Genomic DNA, 8,359 nt, shown 5'->3' on the forward strand with positions numbered 1-8,359 from the left:
ATGAATTTTGCAAAAATATGTATTTGCAAATGTAGAATTTTTGCTTGTGTATATGATGGATATGCGATTTGGTGACATGACCTGCTTTAGGAACAAAAGACCCCGTGTCTTCAAAGAGGGCGGAGGAGGACCTTTAGCACAATTGTATCTCGGGGGCATTTGTGTGCGCATTAACGTGTGTGTGTTAGACTAGTCTAGCGACACGAGGGGGGTTAATGGCAATCCGGGGTCCCTGCCCCTTTTCATGGTCGATGGGTCTCACTTTAGAGCGCTGGGGGCGAGGAGAAGGAAGAGAAAAGGAGGAGCTGGGAGGGGAGAGAAAGAACAGAGGAGGAGTGCAGAAATGAAGTGGAGGTTGTCAGACGTGGCAACTGCTCAGAGGCCCTGATAAATATAAGCCCTTATTGATCGGTGGAAAATGAAAGATCCCCGAGTGGCGTGCAGTATTTAGCTTCTTGTCTGCCTCGCGTCAGCGGTGGCCTTGCCTAGGAGGGATAGATTTTCAGCTGTGCCTCCGGGCACCGCAGCACACCGGCTTTGATTTCATCTTTAACCTTTTTCTGCCGCGTTCCCTTGACCTCTGCAGCAGCGCTTACTGAATTTGTTAGATTTCCATCTTGACATTGATCCCCACCGCCACCTCATACTCGCCTCCCTTTCAACCTGTCGTCTTCCTAATGCTCCATCCCTCTTGTCCATTCTCTTCCTCTTCTCTCCCAGGTCTACGTTTCATTATCACCTCGTTTTCTAATCCTCCTCCTCCTCTGTGTCTCCCTCTAGGTGGCCATTCCAGTAAGCAGTAGTCGGTGAAGAGTGACAGCGAGAGGCCACTTGATCCCAACAGGTTGTGCACCAGTATGCAGGTGGTGTATTAAGGTCAGTTCACACCCCCTTAGCACGTAGAAAAACTTGACTTCACTTGGATTTTTTTTTTCCAAACCCTGTGTCTTATTTGCTTCTCACACTGTAAGTATAAAAGAACAAGACACATATACACACAGTTAAATGCACACATGCATTCACACATTCCAACTGTTCATCATTCACCCACCATTTAGTTTTATCCCCAAAGGCACTGTCTTAAACCAAAACACACACACACACGCAGTCACACAGCTACAGTACACTGCTGTTATGTGCGCAGACAGAACTTGTAACAATCTGGATTGTGATAATCTATGATAATCATCCACCACATGCCACCTAAAAACGCACATGGGTGGCATTCAACACCCACACTGGCACATTGCTTCAGCGCGCCTCGCCTCCCTGTGCCACTCTCCCCCAATGTCACTACCTCTCAGGTCAATGTCATCGCTCATGTCCTTATTTTTCTCCTTACGCGTGGAGGAGCCCGCTCTGTGACACACAGAAAAAAAAGGAAGGAATCTCAAATATTTTATGTTTAGCATTAGTGTAATTGTGTCCCACTCGTATATCAAAGGATAGTTGAAGTGCAACAAGATCCAAGAAAACATGGATCTGTCTCTCACTCCTGAACAATGTCTCCTCCGTCTCTCTTTTTGTATTCTCTCCCTCTCTCCTCTCCTTTTGCTAGATGGATGATACAAAGCCAGCAACAGCTGTTGGCAGACAGGCCTGATATGAGAATAGCAGCATAGGATGAGCGGGCATTAAAAATTAATATGCTATTTAGCTTAGGTGTATTTTAGGTATTTGACATTTTCATGTCCGGGACAGACTAAATTTATTCATAGCTGAGAAAAAAAATAATAAAAATCTAAAAAAAAATCAGCGAGAATGAAGAATAGATGTGGGGAAACAAGACGAGGGGAGGTGGAGGCGGGGGGACACTAAGTGAAGGCCATTTTGGTTTTATGGTCACCCTGTTTCACTTTGCTTCCCACCACAGTGATCAATGTGTGTGTGTGTGTGTGTGTGTGTGTGTGTGTGTGTGTGTGTGCCCTGTATTTGATACATTGTAAGGGCTAGTTTTCTAACACATACTACGTTGTGAGGACTAACTACTCCTAATGGGGCCCAAAGCCTGGACCCCATAACAAGAACTGCTGTTTTTGGATTATATGTTAGTGTTAGGACTAAGGTGTGAACTGAGTTTAGGTTAGGGTTAAGCTTAGGCATGTACAGGTAATGGTTTCAGGTAAAGGTCAAGTTCAGACTATAGAAATTAATGAAAAATGAATGGAAGTGTGTGGATGTGTGTATTACATGTATGCTGCATCATAGAGATGTTTTATCCTAAATCTTCACTATGAATGAGCAGAACCTCGACATTTAAAGGTGATGTGTTGAAATTAAAGCACTTTCGAAAAAAAATGAAACTAAGCAAAAATCAGCCTTACCTGAGACAACTTCTTATGTGGATGCAGAAGGACCAACGCAACATGAAGAATGTGAGGTCAAGCAACCCAGTCTGATAATGTCATGATAGATTCTGCATGTTATACAAGATGATGAAATCCAATTCAGACTCTACAAAAAACATAAAGAAATGAGTCTTTTTGGTTTATTGCCGATTAGAAGCTCAGAAGAAGATGCCAACTTTAGCATCGTTAACAGCGAACAATTAGCCAGTCTCACTATTCCAACTGTGCCTATTAATCTTTTATATCTTGTCTAGCACAATTTTGTTTTTCTACCAGACACCCAAAATGCTGTCACAAGAATGATTTATTATTTATAGCTGGTGAAGACTTCTTTAATGTTTTCAACGCCGAGTGTTTTCAGCCAGACAGGTGAGAAGTCCAACTGTTAACTCCATCAACACAGAATGACTTCATTCTTTACTTTAAAGAAAAAAAAAAACATCCAACATGGATGCAATACTGTCCAGCTTGGGGATCATAATTTATTATCCAACGACCAAGTGTCAAGCAAACATGTTACTCTTACCTGCCACCAGTACCTGTGAGCCTACAGGTAGTGGGCCGATGTGTGGGTAGGTTCCCCCAGTCTGCCACAGCTGACTGGAGATTTGAGAAGACAGGGTTAAACATGAGGACTTAGAGAAAAGTAAGAAGTTGGTGGCAACAGTAGCTTCTCTAGTGGCTTCATCTAGGAGAGTAACACATCTCAGCAGATAAACTTTGAAAAAGGTTTTTAAGATGAAAGAGAGCACGTACATTTGTAGTCACAATAAAAACTTGTAGAGTAGGAAAGAAATGGGGTTAAACGCTGAAAGATTGTGTCAAGTGCATCATCTACGGAGGGAGAATGTTAAGTTGTTGGCAGGGAAGACACAGCCGATGGCTCCCTCCAGGAAGGTGTCACAGCGAAGCAGAACACCAGACCTGATGTAGCTTCCAAATTATAGCAAGTTTTAAGCCTAGTTTCATACAGCAAGTTTATTTGTATTGTCCACTTCAGCAACAGAGCAATTCAAAGTTCTTCACATAAAGAAACGTAGACGGGTGTCTGCTTCACGGACTACCACTGGGAGCTGGGTCCACAGGAGAGGAGCCTGATGAACTACAGGATCTGCCTCCCATTCTACTTTGAGAACCTCTACGGACCACCAATAAACCTGCAGTCTGAGAGCGGAGTGCTCTGCCAGGAATATGTGGAACAATCAGATCTCTGATGTGTGATGGAGTTTGCTTATTGAGGGCTTTATATGTGAGAAGGAGAATCTGAAATTCTTTTCTGGATTTCACAGAGCCAATGGAAGTTAGCTAAAACAGAAGAAATATGATCTCTCTTTCATTTCCATCAGAACTTTGTTCGCTGCAGCGCTTTGGATCAGCTGAAGGCTTTAACTACATTTTGTGGACTTATTGAGAGTAAATATTTACAGTAGCCCAGCTTCAAAGTAACAAATGTACAGAATAGTTTTTCAGTGTCTCTCTGGGCAGGATATATCTAATTTTGGCAATATTCTGAAAAAGAGAGAAAGACATTCTAGAAACCGTTGACCCTATCTTGGTAAAAAAAAAAAAAAAGGCACCAAAGTTCTTGACTGTATGACTGTAGGCCAATATATTTTCATCCACATTAAGTGACTGACTGTGCAGTTTCTGTCCTCTTAGAATTTAGAAGCAAAGAAAAAAAAAAGGCATCCAGGCATTTATGTCTTAAGACATGCCTGTAATCTACTTGGATTAATTGGATTAATCAGAATGTATTTGTGAACATAGCTGAGTATCATCAGCATAACAATATTTAAATGGAGATTGAGAGGTGCAGAATTAACCAGTTTAAAAAATAAAAATTCCTATTTACATAATGCAGTGATGTGGTGCAGAAGGTAAACATATAAGTGACCCAAGTATGTCTCTGTTCTGTCTTTTAAAATTACAAATGAATATTTTTGAACATTTGTTTACTTAAGATGTCTGTTTTTGTCTGGTTAAAGCATTGGAAGCTCATTTCTAGTTCCCACAGAATCAATATCTATAGTTTCTTTCAATAACCTGTCGCTGCTGGATCCTCAGGCAGCACTTCAACTCCATCTGATAGTCTAATGAAAATGGCACAAAATGAAAATTATTCTTGCAAGCTGATACTGATTGTGCATGTTTATCTTCTTTATTGTTGGCACAAGAGTCAAAGAAATGTAATTAAGTGAAAGGTCTCTGTCATGTTCACACCACATTTGTGTCGTTTGCTAAATGACAGAGGAGATTAAAGGACTAGCTCCAACTTTTTGGGGACACATGGTGTATTTCCCATGCTGTTCTGCTGGGTTTTATTAATACATGTTCACCAATAAACTTGTTTTGTTAGTTTTATTAAAATGTTAATTGTACTTTTCTTTTTTAACACAGATAAAATGTATTGTTCTACAAAATCTTTTTTTCTGCAAATACATTAATTTAAACACTATGAAAGATACTGTTACAGCTGTAAACAACAGCTTACCACCATGAAGAAAAGCTTTCATAGTACCGTGTTATGACAGCTGCTATGCATAGAGTCATTTTCTGGCAATTAGAATGAATTGTTTGGCAATCAGAAATTTGTGATTTTGATTCCAGTTCTCTCTGCTACATGTCGTGGGGTGCTTGGGAACCCAGAGTTGCCTAAATGTTGTGTATTATTGTATCGCTGTGTGAATGCTTTTGAGTGTAGGTGAATGTGACTTGTCGTGTAAGTGCAACTTTACAATATATAACTACCTTTGAAAAATGTACCAGAAAAAATTCAACCCAGACTCAGGAAATAATAGCCAAATAGTTCAGTCTTAGTTATTGCTGGGTTTCAGTCACGAGACCCAGATGACGCGCGAAATTCAGATGGAGGTCCGGAAGGGGATTTCTCTGGTTCAAAACAAAGCAAAATTGATCACAACGAGTAACTAATGCCCTAAGTAGGCTGGAACAGCCGAGGTATCTCGACAAAATACGCATATATTTAGGATATTATCTCAGTAAAAAAAAGACTTCTCTTATAATCTTGAGGATTTACCTGCATCGAGGCCATCCACATAACTAACTACCTGGAGCTGCAGACCTCATATTATACAATGAGCCAGAAGAAAGCTTCCAAAAGCCTGGAGAATACAATCATTTAGTTTCAAGTTGGGTCAAATTTAGTAACAGCTCACAGTGACTGTATGGCTGGATAGGTTATATTTAATTTATTTAGCTTTTTTTTATTTTTATTTTTTCAGCATTAAAGTCCCACTGAATAAACATTATGTTTTCTTTCTGTGACTTGGCACTGAGTTAGCTGCTAACAACATTAGCGCTCTGAGGACAACCACTCTAGGGCATAAAAATAATATATCTTACCTTGCATATGAATGCTTGTCTTTCTAAGTAACTGTCCAATAAAACATCTGAAAATACAATTTAAACGATGTGATCGTTACCTGTTAGAAAGTGGCGCTGCAAACTCTGGCATTAAGTTTCTGCACCTCCTGCTTTTAGCTGTAGATTGTTGATCCACTTTTCTCCTCTTTTTTCACTAAGTTTTTTAAAATGAACTCTTTTGTGACCAACTACCTTCTGAAACACAAAAATAACGTTTATTTTTCTCTCTATTAGAACGGTTGGAGCAACCGTAAACTGTAAGGCCTGCTCTGTTTGGAACTGTTTTAACCATCAACAATACAAAAACACCATGAAATACATAACAGAATAATATTCAGATTGTTTACCTGAGCTCATTTTCACTGCCCTTACACAACCTGGTCATCCTTAAGAATCAGGGAAATTCGGATGATGGAGGGAAGCTTAGTGCAGTCATAGAAGGTTTTCCCTAATGGCAGTGTTGATAGAGAGTTGAGCTACAACTAGAATCTTCTTCTCACCTCCAGGATGCTCTCCCGATTGTGGAATGTGGTTCTCTTCAGTTAGCAGGATACGGCGTATGTGTGACACATGTTAGGCATTCTCTTAGCGTTGGCCTGGAATGAGCTTTGCTCGTTGCTGCAGCAGCAATGCCATCGGTTCATCTAGCACAGCGTTGAGGAAGCTGTGCTTCTCTTCAGTCCTTCAAGCACAACAAATGAGAATTATGTCAGAAAAGGAAGTGGAGATTTGTTTTGATTTTTAGGTGTAAAGTAAGTGTTGAGTGAGGTCACCGTCTCCACCACAAGGTGGGTCACTTTTTGGCTCTTTACTCCCCAATCCTTCACTCACTTTAGCTTCAGTTTAGCTTCTTTAGTCAGCTAAATTGTAAATGGAGACTACTTACGTGCTATATATCTAAATGCAAATAAAGTCTTACAACACTTCACCACAATTTCGAAACCTGGTAGTGGGAAATTGCAGCTTGAGTTTATAACATGACAAATGTGGAAAAGTTTAAGAAGTGTGTTTACATTTGTGAGGCAATGTATACATTATTGTTTGCATATATTTGATCCAAGAATTCCTCTGAAGGCAATAATATTAGTGAATGAGCCCGTATGAAATATAACCACTGTGGATGAGCCTCAAATGTGTCACAGGTGTGACAATAATACATTGCCGTCTCTCCATTAGTCATCTTCCACCTCTTCCCAGCTGTTCCCCTAATTTCTCACTATTGCTGAACTTTACTCTTTCTTTGCTGTTTTCACATGTTCTCCCGCCTCATTCGCTCCATCTACATTACTTCCACAGTCGGTAGAAATGTTCCTGCTGCAGCGCGGCACTGTATATACGCTGACTGTTATTACCTTGGGGAACGTTTAGCAGCTCTGTGTTTAACACCATAACCTCCACTACATCAGCAGTGGCAACCCGGGGAAAAAAAAAACAAAAAACTAGAAGGTGGAAACCAGAGATGGCTCGTGTTAGGCGAGCAGCCGACTGATCGCCACAATAAAGACGACAGGAGGGAACAAGAGAGAGGGAGAGAGAGCGCGGGAGGGAGACCAAACAAATCTACTTTATTTCAACCCACTGGATGATCAGCGCTTCTTAAGGGTTGGGATAATTTCTTACGATATCTCTCACTACAAAGTAAACAGAAATCAAAGCCCTTCATGCTTCAAGACAGAAGCACTAAATGAAAGCAGCTATCTTAACAACCTCATTCATTTCTGCTCTTTTTTCCCCCTCATGTGGTCCATTGATTTCACATAACTAGTGTTAAGTGAAACTATTTTAGTACAATGGATCCACTTGACTTTGTGTCTGTAAGCTAGGCTGTCTTCAGCTTCAAGTACAGTCAAGTAAAACTACTAACAATCATGCTTGCTGGATTAAAAATTAAATAGTCAATTTGAAACATCAAGCAAAGCTTTTTTTTTTTTTGTCTCTCTCTCCCTGTGAGTTGGTGCCAGTTTCTGTGGCGGTGTGATTTTCAAAGTGTCACAACAGCCTGTGTGCCTTTGAGGCTAAAACCTCTTGGCAGATGTCACTCCCTGTCATTCAAATTCCACCACCCAGCCCCTGACCAGCATATTGTACCCATCAACCGGCTCCCGTTCCAGTCAGCACCCATCACAGAATGTCCCCCATTCAAGCCCCCTCTTGGTTTTTAGGGGACTTGGAGCATCTTGAAGTAAATTAGATCTAACAAAGGAATCAAAGCACTGGTCTTGTCCTTTTTAGATTTTAGAGCATTTGAGAGAACTGGAATGGTTGAACCAAAGCTCCAGGAACCATTTTTCAGAAACTAGAGTAGATTTCTGGGGGCATCCTTCACTCGCCGTACGTTTCCTTTGCATCTGCGTGAATATATACAAAGAAATATGACATTTGTTTCTCAGAAACTTCAAATTTCTGCTTAGAACCAAATCTTAGCTTCTTTTTTAAAGTTTTAAAACAAAGAAAATCCAGAGACTTTGAAATTTGTAGTGACTTTATTTAACACATTAGTTAGAATACCTGTAACAGCATCAATACTAGTTTTTTTTTTTTTTTTTTTTTTTTTTTTTTTTTTTTTTCTCTCAACCTTTTTTCCCTCCCCCCAGGGCCGGGTTTGAAAAAACTGATCACACTCCCCC

At 40.4% G+C, this 8,359-nt stretch overlaps 1 protein-coding gene across 2 annotated transcripts in view; it reads left to right on the top strand.

Moving 5' to 3' along the window:
- Window positions 1-738: 738 nt before the first annotated feature.
- Window positions 739-8,359, top strand: part of znf536 (zinc finger protein 536) — a 114,054-nt gene continuing 106,433 nt past the window's right edge. For both annotated transcript variants that reach the window (XM_015058627.1, XM_015058629.1), the window contains exon 1: window positions 739-876. The gene's annotated coding sequence lies outside the window, so the exon portion shown is untranslated. The remainder of the gene's footprint in view (window positions 877-8,359) is intronic.

The sequence above is a fragment of the Poecilia latipinna genome, unplaced genomic scaffold (assembly GCF_001443285.1).
Source record: "Poecilia latipinna isolate Pla-1442-1.1 unplaced genomic scaffold, P_latipinna-1.0 Scaffold1556, whole genome shotgun sequence".
Taxonomy (NCBI): Eukaryota; Metazoa; Chordata; class Actinopteri; order Cyprinodontiformes; family Poeciliidae; genus Poecilia; species Poecilia latipinna.